At 38.9% G+C, this 22,269-nt stretch overlaps 1 long non-coding RNA gene across 3 annotated transcripts in view; it reads left to right on the forward strand.

Moving 5' to 3' along the window:
- The window catches only part of LOC119506488, a 98,739-nt gene that overhangs the window by 67,587 nt on the left and 8,883 nt on the right, over positions 1 to 22,269 (forward strand). The window contains exon 2 of one of the 3 annotated variants that reach the window (XR_005211004.1): positions 13,273 to 13,398. The exons of 1 other annotated variant lie outside the window; for it this stretch is intronic. This is a non-coding gene — a long non-coding RNA (uncharacterized LOC119506488). Of the gene's footprint in view, positions 1 to 13,272; positions 13,399 to 14,267; positions 14,399 to 22,269 lie in introns of those variants that run through there. One more of the 3 variants, XR_005211006.1, reaches the window with a different exon arrangement.

Here is a 22,269-nt window from a genome sequence, read left to right on the forward strand (position 1 = left end):
CATTCAAAGGAAAAAACAGAAATTTCCCCCAAATATTTTTGGTCAGTACTGGATTAGGTGCCATCTCTAAGTCAATTACTGTCAAGAGGAATGGGATCACTGTGGCTAACCATTTGAAGGGGAATGGATTTGGGGGAGTGTTAGATTGAGTTGTGTACCCACCCAATGATACGTTCAAGGTTCATCCCAGTACCTGTGAACGTGACATTATTTGAAATGGGATCTGCATTATGTGTTCAAGTTGATAGGAGGTTATACTGGATTTTATGACTGGTGTCCTTAGAAGAAGAGGAGGACAGAAGAAGAGGAGGACAGAAGGTTATGTAAAGAAGGAGGCAGAAACAGGGGCGATGCATCGACAAATCAAGGAAAGCCAAGGATTTCTGGCAAACATTAAAAACTAGAAGAGGCTAGGAAGGAGTCTCTTCTACAGATTTCGGAGGCAGCATGGCCCTCCCTACACCTTGATTTTGCATTTCTAGCCTCCAGAACAGTGAGACAAAACCTTTCTGTATTTTAAGCCACCTAGTTTGTGACACTTTGCCATGGTAGCCCTAGAAAATGAAGACAGGAAGTCAATCACCAAGACCACCATAATACAGCAGATTGGAAGGAGTGAGACATTTGGATATTATGTAACTTCCAGGCAAGCTCTTCAGAGTAGATTCTCCATCAGGCTGCTTAGTTGATGACAATACAGTCACCATTTTGAATGCATTGTCAGCCAGGGAGATAACAACCAGTGTGAAGAGACTGATGGTGTAGTCTATGTTCCATTACCACACTGATTTGAGATTTCTGTGTAGGTTTTCTTGGGAGGTAGGCAAAATATGGAGTGTAGTTTCTGTTTTACCCAACTGGAGACCCCACCCCGATGCAAATATATTCATTACCATAACTTGGCACACAGATTTCAAAGTAGGCCTTTGGGGAACTTACCTGGTGGCTTCCAGAAATTTATGTACAAATCTAATGTTAGTGTTAGTATTAGCAATATTTTGTTAATTTTCTTATCCTGGAAATTCAAAGAACATTGATATTAAAACAAGGGAGACCTTGAAATGGCATCTTGTAGTTTCTTATTTCTCTCCATTTATTAATTTGCTCAAAGTAGTGCATCAAAATTGTTAAAATTTTGGAATGAGTCTACTTGGATTCAAATCCTGGTGTTCCATCATTTACCAGCTGTGTGACCTTGAGCAAATTACTTAACTTTAATAATAGCAAGTCTATGGTTGTTGTGAGGATTCAATTTCATGATGCACGGAATCTGCTTTGCCTGGTGACTGGCATGTTAACAACAGCCAATTAAATGTTAATTATTCCTTTTGTTACTGGTACTACTATTACTACTATTATTACTGTGTACCAATGGGTGCGCAGTCATGAACAAAAAAAGCACAGTGCGAGAGCAATGTACTCGTGTACTGTGAATTAGTGGGGCAGAGGTTGGAGAGATAAAATGTCAATTAGCAGACGTCACTATAAAAGCTACTATTTTCTTGGGGAAATAAGAACCAGAAAGTGAGATGGAATCAGGACATGCAAGCCTTATTTTTGTTTGAGGATAGACAAAGTACTGTAGTAATATAGTTTAGGCTATGCACTCACTCCCTGCTTTTCAATTAGACTGAGTTTCAGGTTCCAATAGAAGACACTGAGATGAAAGAAAAGGCCTGCTCCATTTGAATTTGCAGGGGGAAACTCCAGCTGAAGTATTATTGCAAAAGGGGACTGGTTGTAAACTTATAATGACTTTTCCAGAAAAAATGAACCTCAAGGTCTTGGCAAAGGAGAAGTGGCACCTCTGAAACCCTGAATCTCTTTTCTGGGCAGCTTGTTGACACTGTTCGAGCTGCCACCCTTCTACCAGCCTGCAGTCAATCCAGACTGGAACACTAGTGCCCAGTGTCAAAAGGACAACTAACTAATTAGGAGCCATCTCTATCTGTTCCTTGATGGAGAAAACACTTCTCATCTCATTAAAAAGAAATAATTAGTAAGAAGTTACGTATTTTTTTTGATGCAATGGAAAATGTTCTTTCTGATGAAAGCTTGTTGGACTAAGACAAATATCTATTTACTTTGTGTCTTCATCCACAAATCCATGATGGCAGCTGTTTATTATGGTTATAATTAAAGCCATACCAGCAAGAGGAACCCTTTCCATTGCTCAATCCCCTGAAGGAAATATTTGAGAACTCAAAACTTCCAATATCAATTGAAATAATCTTCTGGTAAGTTTCCAGTCTGAACAACCTACCTAAACTATTCTCTAACTTGTTTCCCTGGATGGTTGGAATCCATGGAAAACATCACTTCCAGCTAAATTAGAGGTAAGTATTCAATCTCTGGCTTTCTCTTTTATTGACTTCTGTCCCTTTTCTTACATGTAGAGGAACATTTGATTTTGTGGCAAGAACCTCATTATGCTACGACAAAGCACAAAACCTGTCTAGAAAAGTATCTACTGCTCATGTAACCATGGACCATGATTAATAGTTATTTAAATGGAATTAAGGGTAATGACTCCATGAGGTTCATAGGAAAAAATGTGTGGTGTTTCCCAGCAGCGATGGTTGAATCGTTTTTTCCTTGTTTCTTTTTCAGATTCTTTTACCCCTTGATTGCAAAATGCTTAGCAAGAACCCTTTTATATACACTGGATTATGTCCTTTTCAAAAGCCCTCTCCTTAGAAACATTTTGGTATAAAGAAATGAAAATAATAAGCTTAAGATTGAACAAATTAGTTAAAAAACTATTATTTTTAAATATTCCTAACTCAAGTCATCAAAACCATTAGCTTTTATCCTGCTGCTGGGAACAGCAGCTATAGCATATCCTTTTGTGAAAATATTTTCTGAAAATTCATTTTCAGGGCATGTTTTGTGCCTTTTATTTTTGTCTTCGATACAGTTAGAGAAGGCAGAGATCTCTGATAGAAACTGTTCTTCCATTAGGCTTTGGAAAGAAAAAAGATAGATATGGTAGATAGTTTTTTCATTGACTGCAGTCATCTCTTGAGCTTTATTTTTAGTGCCGAGGCCAAATTAATTCCTCACAAAGCACATTTTAGTTTGAAGGTAGCAAGGAAGTGAACTACCTGGTGTAATATCCTGAAATGGGGACCTAGCGGATAGATGAGAGACTGCGTTTAGCTAAAAATACTTCCTTCTGTACTTACAGAACCAGAGCTCAAGAACCCAGGAATGCATTTTCCTCATTCGCCATGGAAAACAAACCTACCCCATTCCATCAAATCAAATGTACTTTTTATGTTAGACTTTTTTTTTTTGGTTATCTTTTTGCTTCTAAGCATAAATGATGGCTCAGCAGGATAGAAACTGTGAAATCAGCTAGTTCAAAAAATAACCTTCTGAATTCATTATCTTGTTCCTATTTAACAAGCAGGATTTGAGAACAAGGTCATTTGATATATTTTTGTTCAACATTTTAATCCCAGTGAGCACCAAATAAAAGTAAAAATAAACAGTAATTAATATGAAACCCAAAACCTGAAGTCTATTTGACATTACAAACCAAAATCCTTGTATGCATAAAATTCTTTTCTTCCAAATTCCTGGTGTCAAGAGTGACACAATCAATAGGTATCCATAGAGTCAGGAGTAAAAGGCTTATCTGTCTTCAAATCCCAAACCTGACAGCTCCTTACATCTGTCACATTAAGTATAGCTTGGTCTCTTTACCTTACTCACCAATGTGACATTTTTCAAATCCTCACACAAAAGAGTAGGTAGGGGAGAATGACAGGATAATCTATTTTAATAGACTCCTAAAATCCACTCAAGATAATGAATTCTTTTTTAGGACCTACGTGAGTGTTTACCAATATACACATACACCACTTTTTGGGGTTACATTTCAGGAAAGGGATGATTAACTGAAACGATTTGCACTTTGAAATGTTGGCATGAGATAGAAATGCGTTGATGCTCAATTTTTCATAGAAATGGCCAGTCACTCTATTTAATCAACTATGAATGATATACCCAAATAGAAGCAGTATAGCCTGAAACACATGTGGATTAATTAAACCCCATAACCCTGTAACCATCATATAAAGTTACATTTAGAATAATATAGTATAATGAATGCATTATTCAAAATTATCTTCACACAGCCTGCCTTATGTTGCTGTAACAATCCATCGAATGAATGAACAGATAGATACCCCAGGGTCATGGAGTTCCTTTTTGAGGAAAATTTCTCAGGTATCTGATTTTTCAAGCTGCCACGACCATTTGCTTTCACCTCTTTTTACACAAACCATGTCTGTTACTTTTGCAGAATTATTTCTCTTTTGATCTCTCATGAGGTTGTTGGTTCTTCCAAAAGTCAACTCCTCCTCCAACCACTCTATTTAAATGATGACTGGCTTTAAGGTAGGCAGCCCCCAAAGTGTCCAAGGCAAGTCCTTCTGCCCAGCTCCAAAATCCAGCACTTTGCCTTTAAAAAAAAGTACAACTGTCATCAGAGCAGTTTTCTCTTGTGTTGTTTATGGTTAGAGAAATAGATGACTTAAATCATGGGGCTGATTTTTAAATAATAATAACACATGTAGCCATCCTTAAAGTGGGCATTGTATTTGTTCCAATTCTAAGACCTTTCTTGGACTTCCCTTCCGAGGCTGCATTGCCCACACAAGCAAATGACTCACCACTTACTTATACTGACAGTTCTGCCTCTGGTTCTCTCCCCCGCCTCCTTCCCCGCATCACCCACTGGCCTTCACCCAGCCTTACCCTGCTTTCTTTGCCACTGTAGTTGACTATGCAGGAGACTGTGGGCAAACCAGTCCTCTCTCTGGACTCCTATGGTCTCTAGGAGCAAACACTTGCTGGGAACTAAAGTAACCCTTTCCCTACAACTCAGCCCAAATCAAGGATCCAAGATAACTCTTCTCCTCAATCAAACTATCTTCTGAATTTGGTTGTTCTAAATGTCTTAGCTTTCTTAAATTTCACAGGTTGCTTTCCTGCAGTTCTACCTCCCATGTTTCACCCACTTATGGTGGTGACACAGAGCTCAAGCTTCCATTTACATATTTTCTCCAGAAAATTTAATAGGGTTACTAAACTTAATAAACATTACTTAGTTAGCAGTCAAACTGAGACCACTAATAATTTACATCAGATTGTTTTTCTGCTGTATATTGAGCTTTTTCAAAGGAAGTCTTCAAATATTGGGGGGCAGGCACCATTTCATGAATGTATAGACCAACCTTAAATAATAAAGAACCTTGAAATCACCTTTCCCCTCAAGTCATTCCCACTTTTATGCAAAATTAATGGGAACTGTTTAAAACTGAAAATGTATGAAGGGCTTTCACTTAGTTGAGGGGAACTTCTGGTTATCCTATACATTCTTCGATGGTTCTAGAATGTTATCTCCATGAAGTCAAGAGCTTTTTCTCAATGAATTCCCTTTGGTTATTTTGAGAAGGCCAAAGATGTTGAAAGTGCTGGTTTGTGAACCCAAGTCTAGGAGACGAGGCATTTGTACCTGGTGGTGAGTAACTGGGAACTTGTAACCACTCTGGGAATATCATGTTCAGAATGATTAAGTTCAGAAGCCTCCTCATGTGTATGAAAAGTGAGAAGTAGAGGGAGATTTCAATTTCTATACCACACTAATTGGATGCAGATTTTCACTTTTGCTCAGGACAATTTAAAATGCCTCTCATTGGAAATTGCATCCTGTCCAAACATTTGGGAAAATAGAAGTAAAAATTTCCTTCCTATTGGTGACAGTCTGACCCATTGGATTAAAAGAGTTGCACTGTGTTTTGGCTCCATTTAATAATTATCTTTGCTACTATGCACTGTTATATTCAGTGACATGGGAAAAACAAAGCACTGGAAGTCATGGATTTAAACAGCATGATTCTCTGGTTGAAGCTCTAGCAGAGGGAACACAATCTTGGGTCCTCAGAACACAAGTTCCCCTGCAGGGAACAAATGAAGAAGGGCTGCTTTTCAGCCTGCTCAGTTGATATTCGTCTGATACAAAAGCATTGGCCCATGTCGTCCAACAGAGGGCGCCAGCACACAGCACCATTTTTGAACTCCAGATACTAAGGCAGGGTTGAAAAACACCACTGCCAAGTGTTTACCCGAGTATTAAAGAATGTTTGCCCTGGAAAGGGGCTTATTGATCATCTGGGAAAATGCCTCCTTTTATGGACAAGGACACTAAATGATCAACAGGCTTCCATGAGCTCCAGCCCCAAACAACCAGATAGAAACAGCCAGAATTCAAATTCAGTATCCTTTTCCTACTATACTGTTTTCTGTTTCCTTCTTCACTCTCTTCTCTGGAAAGTTATTTATCCGGAATCTAAACTAGGAAGAAATTGTTTCTGTAATGATTTTTCACAGGCTGTGTTGGAGCTGCCAGGGTGAGGCAAAATTCTTCCTGTTGAGGGATTTTGCCCTGGAAGCTTTGCCCTTTGCAGTACCACAAAGAGCCTTTGTGGAGGGCCACGGGGAAATGGTCAGGCCACTCGCTTCCATTTCAGGGCAATTGTGGTGCTTTGGGTGGCGCTGATACAGTTAGGAGAAGGAGATGTGTGTTTCAGATTTTAATTCTGTTTGCTCAGGCCTTGATGGGACAGGAACAAAGAAACAGCAGAGTTTTCATTGTATGATGTCGATTCCTTTAGGGCATTTAGAAAATTGAGTGGAAAGAATGGAATGAGAAATAAACCAACAAAAGGTCACTGTAAGTGCTCAAAGAGTGTATATAATGTCTTTGGAAGTAATTTGAGCTTCTGTACAGTCCTCTAGCCTTCTAAAGCTCCCAGTTAGAATCCCAGGCAAAATCAACTCCTTACGTAGTCCCACGCTCATATATTTTTGAGGAAATAACTGCCCCTCTTCCACATTGACTATCATTTTTATACAGTTGTAAATATACATTTTAGTATATTAAAAAGTGAACTTTTTATTAAAGCATAACATAAAGCATATGATGAGTTTTCACAAGGTGAACACAAATGAAAAAATTGGTCAGTTGTGGCCAAGATACAGACCATTATCTGCAACTCAAAAGTCATTCTCAGGGCCCCCTTCCACCCCTAAAGGTAACCAATATCCTGACTTCAATCACTGATTATTAAGTTTTGAAATTTATGTAAATGAAATCACACAGAAGGTACTCTTTGGTGTCTGGTTTCTTTTGTGCAATATTTCATTTATGTTGTTATAAATGCGCATTCTCATTGTCATATAAAATTTCATTATATGAATTGATCTCAATTTATCCAATTATGATGATAGACTTTTTTTTTTCATTTTTTTTCATTTTATTTTGAAATAAATTCAAGGTTATAGGAACAGTTGCAAAACAATACAAACCCCATACACAGAACTCCAGCATACCTTGACCCCCCTCCCCTGATACCCCGATCCACCAACTTTAACATCCTGTCACACCATTTCTCTTTCCTTCCCTCCCTCCCTCCTTCCCTATCATCCATCATATGATGATGGACTTTTGAGTTGTTTCCAGTTTCTGGTTACTCTGGAGAGTGCTTCTAGGAGCATTCCTGTACATGTTTTTTGGTACGCACATGTACTCATTTCCTTTTGGATGTATACTTAGGAGTGGAATTACTGGTCACGTATTCAACTTTAGTGGATAAGGCCGAACGGTTCTGACCGGTTGTGCTACCTTGCATTCCCAACAGCAGTCTATGAAAAATCCAATTACTCGGTGTCCTAGCACGAAATCGGTGTTGCTGGTCTTTTATGTTTTAGTCACTCTAGAGGGTGTATAGTGGCATTTCATTGTGGTTTTAATTTGCATTTCCTGGTGACTACTGATGTTGAGCACCATTTCATAGGCCATGTGGATATCCTTTTTGTAAAGTGCCCGTTCAAACCTTTTGTCTGTGTTTCTATTGAATGGTCTGTCTTTTTCTCATTGACTTTTGGGAGTTCTTTATATATTCTGGGTATGAGTCTTTTGTTTTCTCCTAGTCTATTGTTTGCCTTTTCTGAGTCTTCTTGGTGCCTTTTTGGTGAACTGAAATTCTTATTTTTAATGTAGTCCAATTTATTCATTGTTTCATTTACGGTTAGTGCTGGTGTGTCTTCTTTAAGAAATTTTTGCCTTTCCTTAGTTATGAAGATATTCTCCTGGTTTTTTTTCCCTGAAATTATTATTGCTTTACTTTTAAAACCACAATCCATCTGAAGTTCATTTTTATGTAAGGTGTAACATTATCCAAGAGATTAAAAAAAATCATTCTTGACTTCGAGTCCAATATAAATGAGTATTTTTTTTTACTACTTCTAGGACAATGGTAAGGCCTTAGAACATCTTAATTCTATGTAATGCCTTCTTGTTTTTTTTGTTATTTTTATCATGCAGTTTAATTCTACATATATTTAAACTTTTCAAGACATTATTATTAAGTTTTGTGCAATTAATATTCACTTAGATTGATGCAAATTTACTCATAGTATTGCTCATTATCCTTGCATGTATTTTTGTGCTGTGATCTCCTGCCTGATGCTTTGGAGAAGCCATTGCTGCATGTTGGGCCCTTCTTCGTGCCTACTTTCTCTTTGGTATCCTGGCCTCTAAGGATCTGATCACTTTTGCAGAATTCAATCTCATTTTTTGCCTTACTAGCTCTATAAGATTGCTTAAAGCCCTGGTGGCTTCTCTGTCTCATAGCAGTTGCTTTCTGCCTAGCTTGTCAGTGTGTAGCCCAGTGCCAAGAATCGGCACATGGCCTGAAGGTGAAATTGGAAAGTGGAAAGTTGTGCTCATCTTTATAAGCTTCCCTTCTTTCTGAGATCTGGTGCCCAAAGCCTGGCTGCCTTGGCAGCTCTCCCATGCCTTTACACAATTTTTGAAGATTATATCTATTATTTTTAGTTTTACTTCAGTTTTCTTTAAGCTACTCCATCATAGCCAAAATCAGAAGTCCTATGATTATATGTTTAACGCTATATTCTCTGGCACATGGGACGCCTTGGGTCATTTAAGAGACCAACTAGTATTGTGAGTCTACATATGGAGAGATGTGATAGAGAGATCGCCTTGTCCCAGTGAGCGCATGAACACCTCTAGACCCTCTTTCTTCTGAGTTGGCCTACGGTGTAGAGAGAGAACACCTCACTTTACATGAAGTCATATCTCACCTCTGCTGCAGCTCCCAAGTGACACGAGTAGTGAAGGGGGTGACCGTTTGAAATGTGTTATTCAGATCCTGGGAGGGCCCTCCAGCCTTAAAATGCCTTCTTACCCTCCTCCATCCTAGATTGCTCCTGACACCAGAAATCTCTTCCGTAAGGAACAAATTCTGCAGCTAGGGGAAGACTGAACTTCTCAAAACTCTGAGAGCCAAGGATATGACACTAACTAACTCTGGTGAAGGGCAGCTATCTGATCCTACCATAAAAGCAGGAATGGGGAATGGGGAGAGTGATGCTATTTAAGTGTTCCAGTTTGCTAAAGCTGCCATTATGCAAAATACCAGAAATGGATTGGCTTTTATAAAGGGGTTTATTAGGTTACACATTTAGTTCTAAGGCCATAAAAGTGTCCAAACTAAGGCATCAACAAGAGGATACCTTCACTAAGGAGAGGTTGGTGATGGTGTCCAGGACAGCTCTGTCAGCTGGGAAGGCACGTGGCTGATGTCTGCTGGTCCTTTGCTCCTGGGCTCTGGTTTCAAAATGGCTTTCTCTAAAATGTTTCTGGGCTTCTGTCTCTCTTAGCTTCTCTCTCTCAGCTCCTGTGCATCCTTGCTTGTTCTCCCAAGGTGTTTCTCTCTAAGCCTCTGGGGGTCCTTTCTTAGCTTCTCAGGGGAAAACTCTGGGCTTCATCTCTTAGCTGAGCATCTCCAAACGTTTTCCTGTCTGCATCTCCAAGCGTCTGGGTCTGCGTCGGCCCCTGAGCTCTAATCAAGACCCATCTTGAATGGACGAGGTCACACCTTCGTGGAAATAATCTAATCAAAAGGTCTCATCCACGGTTGGGTGGGTCACATCTCCATGGAAACAAACTAATCAAAAGATCCTACCCATAATAAGTCTGCACCCACAAGACTGGAGTAAAAGAATATGGCTTTTGTGGGGACATAATAGATTCAAACCATCACAGTAAGAGGTAGAAAAGAGAGCAGTTTGTCAGCTTTATGGTCAAGCCTCTCGCAGTGTCTGGAGGACAGAGGCTGTAGATCCTTCCATTGCTACAATAATCAAAAGGTCCAGGTGTCTCTGACACCATTTCTCTCCCACCCGGCATCCCACAGTACGTGGGTAATTGAGGGGGTGTTACTTTCTCTCCCACCAGGCACCTGGAGTACATGAGTAATTGAGAGGATGTTAGCCAATGCATTTTCTGATTGCCTTTACCCCTAGAAAGGCCCAGGGGAAGCCAGGTGGTAGGAAAAATGTCCCCATTTTATGCTCCTTTGATCTTTGGAATTTTCTCTTATTAACAATTAGTCAGGGCAGTAGCCCTTCTGCCAAGTTAATTCCTGTTACTATAGCATAATTTTGTGTTTAAATATTCTTTTCTCATCTGTTGACTGCTTGTGTACAGTGTTCTATAAATACACTAATTGGTGCCACTTTTAATTCATCTTTCACTGCTGTCTTTTTTCGTGACAAGCTTATATTTTACTCTCTTGCGATGGAACAAAATAAATCCACTCAGCCTTAGAGGCCTATTTTGGCTAACAAGGAATGTAACAGGAAGACAATTTTGTTAAGATTCCTCAGTGATAGTTTGTGTGAAAATTTTAGAATACAAATTCCCTTTTAGTTGTGAAAAAAAAAAGCCCTACAGAAAAACACTGAAATAAGGCTGGTAAGGTGGAATTATCTGAACAGCTGCAATTTAGGAAATAGGCTGAAACCCATTTCAACTTCATTTTAACATTCATCAAGTTATACTTATTTTAGATGACTTTGGTTTTGGTAGCGTTTCAGAAACATCTTCCATATGTGTTCCCTTCTGCCTTGAAAGGCTGAAGCCATTTAACAATAATGGAAAACTTCCAACTGGTGCAAGTGGCAATTGCAAGTTTATTTTAAACTTGATGGGAATTGTGATTAACTAGCTGTGCAGTCGAGTGTTCTTACCAACATGCATCCACATGTTGCTTAAGGGCAAAGTAACAAATAATTATCAAGGCTTCAATTCTGTGCTCTATAGCTTATTAAACCGAAGTTTTAGGATTTGGCAACCATCTACAAGTTAGTGTACAATGAGGACCTTTATTTCTAGATGAACTTAAATTGATAGCATCCAAGACTGACTGGCTATGGAGAAGGCCCAGATTGCATGGTCTTGTTCTCACACTTCGTAATACCTTGATAGGGGACATGAACTCAGGAAAATATACCTTAAAAGAGAACTTTCTTTCTTTCTTTTTACAAAAGTGGCATAGAATGAATATCCATATCTCTATGGATATTTTGCTTCTGGAGAATGGGATGCTGGAAAAGGCCATTGAGAATTTCTAATCTGTGTTTAGTTCTGAAGGATGCTTAATTGAGAATATACCAAAATGAATACAATTTCTCTAAGCATAGCTTCTTTACTTATGGGTAATGTTTTCTTTTAGAACAAAGAGAATGTGATAAAAGAATATATTCAAAAAACTGTAAAATATTCACTTGTCCCACTGATATTTTCCAAAGAAACTCTCGTAGTTGCTTCATATTTTTTTAAACCTGGAGTGATGTTAAATGGAACTCAGTAAAGCTGCTTTAATGCGTTTAGTAAGTTTATAATTTCAAGTGTATGTTATACTGATATGTACAAAATGAATGAATGGGAATGAATATAATACACATTCAATTAGAAAGGAAAATAACTTTCAACTTAGATCTGGATTCTATTCTTTGGCCACTAGATTTTGACCTGAAAAAAGGATGGTGGCTGTGGTAGCTTGGAAGTATGTACCCCAGAAAAATATGGTCTTAATCCATCCCTGTGGGTGTGAACCCATTGTGAGTGGGACTTTTTGATGTGGTTACTCCAGTTAAGGTATGTCCCATCTCAATCAGGATGGATTTTAATCCTATTACTGGAGCCCTTTAAAAGCAGAATGACATTCAGACACAGAAATAGAAAGCTATCAGGAGCAACCAGAAGCTGGAAGTCAACAGAAACTGGGAGAGAAAAGAGAAGCCAGGAGAAGACGACATATGTATTCCCATGTGACAGAAAAGCCAAAGACAAAGGACCGCTGACAGCCAGCCCTAAAACACCAGTCTTCTAAGGGAGAGCATCCATTTGATGGCACCTTGATTTTGGACTTCTAGCTTCAAAACCACGAGCCAATAAATTTATGTTGTTTTAAGCCAATCCTTTGTATGGTATTTGTTTTGGCAGCTAGGAAACTAAAACAGTGACTAATTATCTAATTTATTTGTTAACTGTAGTTTGTCCAATGGTATTGAAGAAATTCTCTTTCCACCAAAACCTTTGATGATCTTTTCTCTTGTGTAGCCTGCATTTTATCAAATATAACTTTAAAATATATGTTCTGCTGATATGAGCATATTTACTATGTACTAAGGTGATTTAATGTTCTCTAATGATTTATTTCTTGGAAAACACTTTTTTTTTTTTTTAAGTCTTTCAAGTTCTATTACAGTACATGAAGAGGGAAAGGAAAATTTAAATATTTTGATTTTTATTTTCACAATAAAATTATCTTGAGAGAGTTTAAGAAAAAATAAACAATCAGCTCTGCAATGTTACTGCCTGAATAAAAAGCAACATTGTCCACACTGTGTCCCAATAGGAAGTGACTCCTGGTGCTGACAGGGCTCATCCAGTGAGCTGACGGAGAGCAGGACCCACAGGGAACACTGCCCTTATGGGGAAAGCAGCCTGGGAGAGTGAGGGCATCCTTTCAACTTGGGACAGTAGAATCCAGAGTGGGAACTTCCTGCGTAGAGAGGAAAGTTTTTATACAAGGCTCCCTTTCATCTTGATTGAAGATGAAAGACAAACGGGAGTGTCTGTGTTTGAGCTTCTCGTGGCCATTTTCTTGGAAGATAACCCTTCAGTGTTTTTTTCTAAAACGTCACTTGGAATTGGAAAGGCAAGCTGTGGGACTCATTAGTTTGCCCATGGGTGGTCTTCATGGGCTGGACTAAGGCTGGTGTTTGGTGTTTGCCTCTGTGGGAGTGAGTGAGGTATGGGGATGGATGGAGGCATTTCTGAGAAGTCTTGAAAATAAGCTCCGTGATTTTTCTGCTTTCACCTCCTGTCAGCTCCAGACCACTGGCTCCACAGTACACCAGGGAGGTCACACCTCAGAGATTCAGTGTCAGAGAGGCCTCTGTAGACAGGGACGGCATGCACTCGTCAGTTGGCTCTGCTCAATACCTGGAGTTCTGGTAGGAAAGTCTCATTTCTATGACAGTAGCTTTTGAACATTTTGACTATGAGAAATCTGTTTTATGTTGTGTCTCAGAACACATCTGCACTTGTATTTGTGTGCACACATGCACAGAAAACGTAAACAAAAGTTTCATGAACTAGTTCTCTCCTATAATTCACTCTGATATTTTCTATCCCATCTCATCCCATCCCATCCCAACCCACCCAACGCTACCCACCTTACCCCATCTCACTAGACCCCACCCCACCCTATTCCATCCCACCCCTTCCCATCCCATCCTACAAAATTTGTATTAGTTTCCTATGGCTTCCACAACAAAATACCCACTAACCAGGTGGCTTAAAGCAGCAGAAATGTATTGTCTTACAGTTCTGGAGTCTAGAAGTCAGAAATCAAGTTGTTGGCAGGGCTGTGTTCCCTCTAAAACGTGTAGGGGAGAGTCCTTCCTTGCCTCTTCTAGCTTCAGGCTTTTGCTGGCCATCCTTGGCACTTCCTTAGCTCGTAGATGCACCAACCAGATCCCTGCCTCTGTCTTTCTATGGCTTTCCCCCGATGTGTCTGCATGTCTGTGTCTCTTCTCCTCTTCTTACAAGGACACCAATCCTATTGGATTAAAGACCCCCCAATGCAGTATGACCTCATCTTAACTTGATTGCATCTGCACAGGCCCCATTTCCAAATAAGGTCACAGATTCCAGGGGTTAACGCTTCAACCTTTCTTTGCGGAGGGGACACAGGTTAGCCCGTATCACTATCCTATCCTAACCTACCCTATCCTTCCCATCCTATCCTGTTCTGTATACAAAATGTTAGTTGTGACTCATTAAATTGATTTTATGATACTCGAATGTTTGGTAAAGAAACAGTGACTCTATAAAGGCAGTGGCACTGTACCCTTGCGAGCACTGGCCGTGGAAGAATTTCTTTCATACTGAACCATCTGCTGCCTACAGATGTGCTGATTTCTGACAACGCCCAGCTCTTCTCCTCCCAAGGTGAGGACAAAGAGAACAGATAAGGGTGTGCTATTTCAGTATAATACGGATATACATTGGGTTGTATAATTTTTTAGCATCATATTCCCCAAATCCAATTTGGATGGAAAGGAAGCAAATCACCGTGAGTTGAAACTGGACAGGGCATGGATTGGTGCCAGGAATAGGGACTCTTTTTGGCCTCTCATACCTCATCCAAGTTACTGTCAAAGAGGACTCTGAGTGGACTAACTGGAGATCGGGATCGATGCTGCAATGTGCCATTCATTTGTTCTCCATGGTCAATTGTGGTAGGCCTTCTAAAAGCCTCCGGAAAGGAAATTAATTGCCTGTGTTTTCTGTGATGCTAATGGTGCTCCCTTGGGTTTTCAAAAGCAACTTTCACAGGAGAATGTGACTTGGTCCATAGCTCTGTTTATTTTTGGTTTTTCAGTGTCTGGACATCTTTATTAAAGGCTGTCAACCTAGAGTGTGGGCCACAACGATTTAGCACTGTTTTTAAGAAAAAGAAATCACGATTTGGGTTCATGAAAAAGAAAAATCTTTGACTTTCCCTGTACGTCTCCAGTACAGTCACTTGTTTTGAAACTGTCTCTTGCTTGGGTGAGCCAGGTCTTCACAGTCAAGTTCTACCAGAGGAAAAACAAAGTAAACATTACCCTCTTGGCTGTCGTAAAATGGCAGCCTCCTTTTTTTTTTTTTTTTTTTTTCCTACCAGACAAACCTCTTTTTCCCTCCTTTAAAATTTTGTCTTAATTTGACATCTGAATCACCCTAGAAGGTGGGATGGTGTTTTTGTCGAAGTTTCTGGGCAGGCTGCTTCTTCCTACCCTCTCTGGAAAAAGTCCCAGACATTTGTTCCTCATTGCCCCAGCCCTCTGTAAATACTGCTCTTCCTGCTTTCTCTGGGTCACAGCTCTACCCAGCTGTAGCCCTCGTGGCCCAAGTATGGAGGAGACCCACTGTGGAGCCCAGTGCCTTCTCCAGCCCGCCCGACCTCAGTGGAGGAGGAGCACAGGCGGGCTGCAAAGAGCCCAGCAACCCGGTCCAGGTGAACTGCTAATTTGCAGTGGGGCTGCCTAGACTTTGAAGGTCAGATGAAACCCTGGAGCTATGATTCACACAATTAAAAGACAGAGATTTCCCCCTACCTGTAACCTACTTTCTGTGTCTATGAATTAACCGAAACCAGTTATTTTATATAAGTGAAATCACGCAGTATCTATCCTCTTGTGTTTGGCCAATCCCACCCAAATAACATCCTCAGGGTTCATCCATTTTGCAGCATGCACCAGAACCTCACTCCTACCTACAACTGAACAACACTCGGTTGCATGTTTCTAGCACATCTTGTCCATCCATTCATCTGCTGATGGACACCTGGGCTGCCTCCACCTCGTGGTTATTGTGAATAAGCTCGCTATGAGCATTGGTGTACAAATCTCTGTTCTAGTCCCTGCTTTCAGTTCTTTTGGGTATATACCTAGATGTGGGATTGCTGGGTTGTATAATTCTATACTTAACTTTCTAAGGAACCACCAAACTGTTTTTCAGAATGGCTGCACCATTTTACATTACCACCAACAATGTGCAAGGGTTCCTATTTCTGTGAAATACAGAGATTCTTGAAGGAGGCAGGTGTTGAAGTGTTAGAAGACTGTCATAACAACAGTATCTTGTCATCATTGCTTTGCCTAATGTATAGATGAGCACCTACACTGGGGCATAATTCTTAGTTGGCTTCTCTCTCTTTATATCTTAAATTAGACCCCATCTAATTGCTGGTTGCTCCAAGAGTCTGCTCCAACATTTACCTCTTCTTACCTATATCTCCAGTCTCTGTGTTTCAATACTGGTTCTTTCCCCATAGCATGCAAATATGTTAAAAATCTCTCTTATGTTGCAAAACAAAACCCTTCTTTGATTGCCTTCTCTTTCCTTCTGCCAAAGTTTTCTTTTTTCCAGGTATAAATATCTCTAGATCAGTGGTTCTCAAATTTTGGTGTGCGTCAGAATCACCTAGGGATTTCTTAAAGCACAGATTTCTGGGATTCACCAAGGGGTGAGTTTCTGATTTAGTAGGTCTGGCATAGGGTCCAAGAATGTGCATTCCTAACAGGTTCCCAGGTGATGCACCCACTTTGAGAACCACTACTCTAAAGGGCAGTCCACATTCATTGGCTTTACTTGCTCTTTTCCCTTCTGCTGCCCAACCCACTGCAACCCATCCACACTGACCTCCAAGTGCCCATTCCTGAGGGCACTCCCTGTTCTGTTTTACTCAAACCTTTTGTGTCATCGGTCATCCACACAATTTCTGTCTGTCCTCTTTGGCTTCTGTGGCCCCACTCTCCTCAATTGTCTCCTTCCTCTCTGGGTGCTCCCATTCATTATGCATTTCAGTCTTCCTCAGAGCTCTGTCCTGGCCCTTGCTCTCCTCATTCTATGTTCTTCCTGGAAGGCTCACCCAGGCTTTCAGCTTTGACGGTCAAGCCAGTAAGCCCCAAATCAACTCCTTGACCACAGGCTCTCTTCTGAGCTCCATATCTGTGTATTCACAGACATTTGAAGTTAAACATGTCCCCAAATGAATTTATTATTTTTCCCCTCAGATGCCCCCCTCTTGTTATTCTTTCTCCATGAACAATACTCATTTCACCTGAGCCAGAAATCTGGGCACCAGCCTTATTCTTTCCCCTTCAGCCTTAATCCTTACATCCAAATCATCATCAAGATATCTCATATCCTCCTTATTTCATTTTCTGTTGCTGATACTTTAGTTCATCAATGTTTGCTGCTATTACTGAAACACATTGCTAACTGTTAACTCTGTTTCCAGTCTGGGAGACTGTGGTAGTTTGAATTATGTATCTCAACGAACACATGTTCTTAATCTTACTCTGTGTCCCTGTGGGTGTGAATTTTTTGTAAATAGGACTTTTTGAAGATATTATTTTTAGTTAAGGTGTAGCCAGCTATTCAGGGTGGGTCTTAATCCATATTACTTGAGGCCTTATAAAGAGACAAAAGCAGAAGCCGGAGTCAAAGAAGGCCACTGGAAGAAGCTGGAAGTCAGTGGAAACTGGAAGAGCAGACACTAGGAGCACGAGATGGCCATGTGATGGGAAGTAGAGATGCAAGCCAAGGATTGTGGGTAGCCAGTGAGAGGATGCTGCAGACTCCAGGAGAAAGCAAGACATACTGGTATTTTGATTTTGGACTTCAAAACAGTGAGCCAATCAAAGCTCCATGTTTAAGCCAATCCATTTGCATGGCATTTGTCATGGTGGTCTGGCAAGCTAAGGTAGAGAGTATAAAAGTAGTTCATACTACTTTTAGAAGGAGGAAAGACATGGATATTAATTTCTGGTATGTCTAGGTACTTTTAAATACAAGGACTATATGTATCCTTCAAATATGAAACCTTCTGTCATACCCCTAAATCTTGTTGTCACTTGGTGCTCCACCATCTTTGATGACAAACAGTTTTACTAATAATATCACTCATCATTCTTACACATTTGCTGCATATATAACAATGCTGATCACTTGTGGCCAACTTAAAGTTTTTCACTAGCACAAAGTATTTACACTTCTGCACTGGCATTCTTTACTTCACTGTTGCTATCTTTTTTTTTTTTTTTTTTTTTTTCTTTTTGGTTTGAAATACTTTCAAACTTACAGGACAGTTACAAAAATAATACAGATTCCACACCGAGAATTCCAACATCCCCCTACCAGCCCTGATACCCAGATCTGCCAATATTAACGTTTTGCCACATTTGCCTTATCTATCTGTCTGTTATCTATCTATCTATCTATCTATCTATCTATCTATCTATCTATCTGTCTATCTAATCTATATATTTATCAATCCATTTTCTGAACATTTGAGTGTAGGTTATATATATAATGCTCCTTGAACACTCAATACTGCCATGTACATTTCCTAAGAACAAGGATATTCAGTGTGTAACCACAGTTATCAAATTTAAGAAAATTAACATCAATATAAAGCTTATAGTCTATACTCCAATTTTTTTATATGTCCCAATAATGTCCCTATGAACCTTTACTCCTTCATCGTTATATCTCATACAGGATCATATATTGCATTTATTTGTTGTTGTCTCTTCAGTTGCCTTTTTTTTTAAAAAAATATATACAACATAAATTTTCCTGTCTCAACCTCCTACCAAGTATACAATTCAGTGGGATTGACCACATCTACAACACTGCGGTAACCTCACCACCTTCCATTACTAAAATTTTCACATCTCTCAAAACAGAAATCCTATATCCATTTTGCATTAACTCCTGTTACCCCTGTTCACCCACCCCAGGAAACCTATTCTCTAATTTTTGTCTCTATGAGCTTCCATATTCTTCAGTATTTTTTTTTGTAGTTACCATAGAGATTAAGTTTAACATTCTGAATCTACAACAAATTACTCTGATTATCTCACAATTTTTACACGGTTGGCTTGTTTGAATCACAATCCAAAAATGGTCCATATGCTACCATATTTTGTTGTTATGGTTCTTAAGTCTCCTTTGATCTATGGAAAGCCACTCCATCTTTTTTTAATTTCCTGGAAATTCACTTGTTGAAGTAACTGGTTATTTGCCCTGTAGTATTTTACATAGATTTTTATAGACTGCAAGCCCAGAGTACTTTAAAAAATTTTTCTTATTAGAGAAGTTGTAGATTTACAGAAAAATCATGCTGAAGATAAAGTTCCTGTGTACTTCCCCTCACATGCACACAGTTATCATCTTTATTATTAAAACTTTGAACTAGTGTAGTACCTTTGTTATAATTGAGGAAATAATATTATCATAGTTATACTATTAACTGTAGTCCATAGTTTACATTAGTTTCACTGTTTGTGTTGTACAGTCCTATGGCTTTTTTAAAAAATTGTTATTCTAGCAACAAATATACGACCAAAAATTTTCCCCTTTTAACCACTTTCAAGTTTATAATTCAGTGGTGTTCATTACATTCACAATGTTGTGCTACCATCACCACTGTCCATTACAGAACTTTTCCATAGGCCCACATAGAAACTCTCTACCAACCGTTCCCACCCTGTTTCCTGGTAACCGGTATTCTAGTTTCTGACTCTATGAATTTGCCATTCTAATTATTTTACATCAGTGAGAATCATGCAATATTTGTCCTTTTGTGTCTGGCTAGTTTCACTCAATATGTCTTCAAGTTTAATTCAAGTTGTCAAATGTATCAGAACTTCACTCCTTTTGTGGCTGAATAATATTCCATTGTATGTATATACCACATTCATCTGTTGAAGAACACTTGGGTTGCTTTCACCTTTAGGAAATTGGGAATAATGCTGGTATGCACATCAGTATGCAAATGTTTGAGTCCCTACTTTCAATTCTCTTGTGTATATACCTAGAAAAGGAATTGCTGGGTCATACCGTGATTCTATACCTAACTTTCCGAGGGACCATCAAATTGTTCCACAGCCACAGAAATATTTTATATTCCCACCAAAAATGAATGAGGGTTCCTATTTCTCTGCATCCTCTCCAACACTGGTAATTTTCTGCTTTTTTTTTTTTTTTCTTAAAATAGTAGCCATTCTGGTGGATGTGTAGTGTATCTCATTGTCATTTTGGTTTACATTTCCCTAATGGCTAATGACATTGAACAACTTTACATGTACTTTTTGGCCATTTGTAGATCTGCTTTGGAGTAATGTCAACTTGAGTCTTTTGCCCATTTTTTAATTGGGTTGTTTGTCTTTTTGTTGATGAGTTGTAAGTTTTCTTTAGGTATTCTGGATGTTAAACCTTTATCAGATATGTGGTCTCCAAATATTCTCTCCTATTCTGTAGGTTGTCTTTTTATTTTCATGTTGAAGTCCTTTGATGCATCTTTTTAATTTTGATGATGTCCCATTTATTTATTTTTTCTTTTGTTGCTTATGTAACAAAAACCCTTAACTAGACCAACAAAGTAAAGAAGGGAGAAATAAAGGGGAAACTAGGAGCTATTATACTGCACATAGACATTTTCACTCTGTGATAACTTCTCAAGTGAAATGGCATTCAAAGCACAGGCAAGTTACATGGAGCTCAAGGGTGGTGATTCCCCTAGAGCTTATAAATGACATAAAAGAACGTCTAGCAGTCATAACAATATTCACTGATCATTTATAATACTTTATAAAGCAATTTTAAAATGTGATCATTGTTGTTAGGGGGCCTAAACTTTATGGAGCCCATGATTTCCCTTATCAGAATATCCTTTGAAGAAAGAGGCTGTAAAATTTTTATAAGCTCACAATGACTTTCAATGATGCTCGTTTTAAGAAGATCACAAAACTGTGTCACATGTTGTTCTGATCTGCTTGGAAAGCAGAATTCTCAAGCCACTTATCTGTTTCCATCGCTTTATCGCCAGCAGCTTTGGTACAAGAAAACCCCTGCTTATTTCAAAAGCTTTAAGGTCACTTATTCTCATCAGTGGAAAGGGCACTCAGCGGAAAGTCAGGAGACCCCGTTTCTCATCCTTGCTTGGCAATTGGTTGGGTATGTGACCATGGGGAAATCTTATTTTTCCTTCAGGTTCCCATTTCATCATTTATGAAATGATTATTGATGGTCTCTGAGGCCTTGTCCAAGACTAGTTCTACCATTGTATGAGGAAAACGATAGCACAATGTTTTTATGCACAGAAGGAAACTCAAAGTAGCTATGAACTCCCTGGCCCACAGGAAAAATTGGGGATGGAGGGATTGTTAGACTTTGATATTCTGACTGTCTTCTCAGTGATTGCACAATACTAGTCTATCCATCAAGTATTATCTTTGTAGATTGGAACAATACGTTTTTAAACACTATGAAATGGTCACAGAGTGGCACCATTCTGAAGAGGAAATCACAGCGCTGTTACTGGAGACAAGCTTTTGATTAGATTCCTCTAATTGTGTATAGTCATAATGTACTATAAGATGAAAGAAGTTTCTATGGACCTTTTAAAGCTCAATTTTTTTTTAGGTTTGCTTTAAGAAAGAGAGATTGAAAAAAGGTTAATAAATTACCCCAGATTTGCATTTTGTGACCGTAAGATGCTCAGCAATAAAGTAGAAAACTTTGAGCAGTATTGCATTTTTTTTTCTGGTCTGTTCTTTGAAGATATTCTATAGTAAAACAGAATAGATCGTGTCTATTTGCAGCATTTCTCATTTTCTCTGGGTAAGCAATAAAACAACATGACCATCATCACTTTCTCTCATCTGATCTAGGAGATTTTCCTTTCTGTCATTTTAAAAAATATTCTAGCTGTTAATGAAAACCTTTTTCTCCTTCTTGAAATTTGCAATTACTAATAATAGGAAATGAAATGTCAATTTGTTAATAAACCATATAACAAAGACATCTCTACCAGATAATAAATGATTACATGCATGATAGGTAGCATGGCATATATTTGATGGTTTTGTGACTTTAGACCATTTCAGGTTGTATTTTATACCTTCAAAATTGGTCATCTTTGCCCTGTTTCACTTCCTCATCATTCCTTGTACTCATTTATGTTTATGGAATGTTTGCATTTATGCTAACAGTGACAAAAAAAGATAATAGTTCCCAATTTAGAGTAGCTTCTTTTTTGTTTTCTTTCAGGCTCCAAAAACAAAATTGGAATAATGTTTTCCAGGGCACAGAAAGCCTGTGTGAAAAGAAATAAAACAAAACAGAGTTACTATGGCTAAGATTTAAAATAGAGTCAGGCAGTCATTCTGGAGGTTACACTTCAAATCTCAGCCAGATATCACAAACTGCCAACGCATGCAAGCCTCAAACAACGTTTCTCAAAACCCTGAAGACATCTGGATACC

Source organism: Choloepus didactylus, chromosome 11, assembly GCF_015220235.1.
Source record: "Choloepus didactylus isolate mChoDid1 chromosome 11, mChoDid1.pri, whole genome shotgun sequence".
NCBI lineage: Eukaryota > Metazoa > Chordata > Mammalia > Pilosa > Megalonychidae > Choloepus > Choloepus didactylus.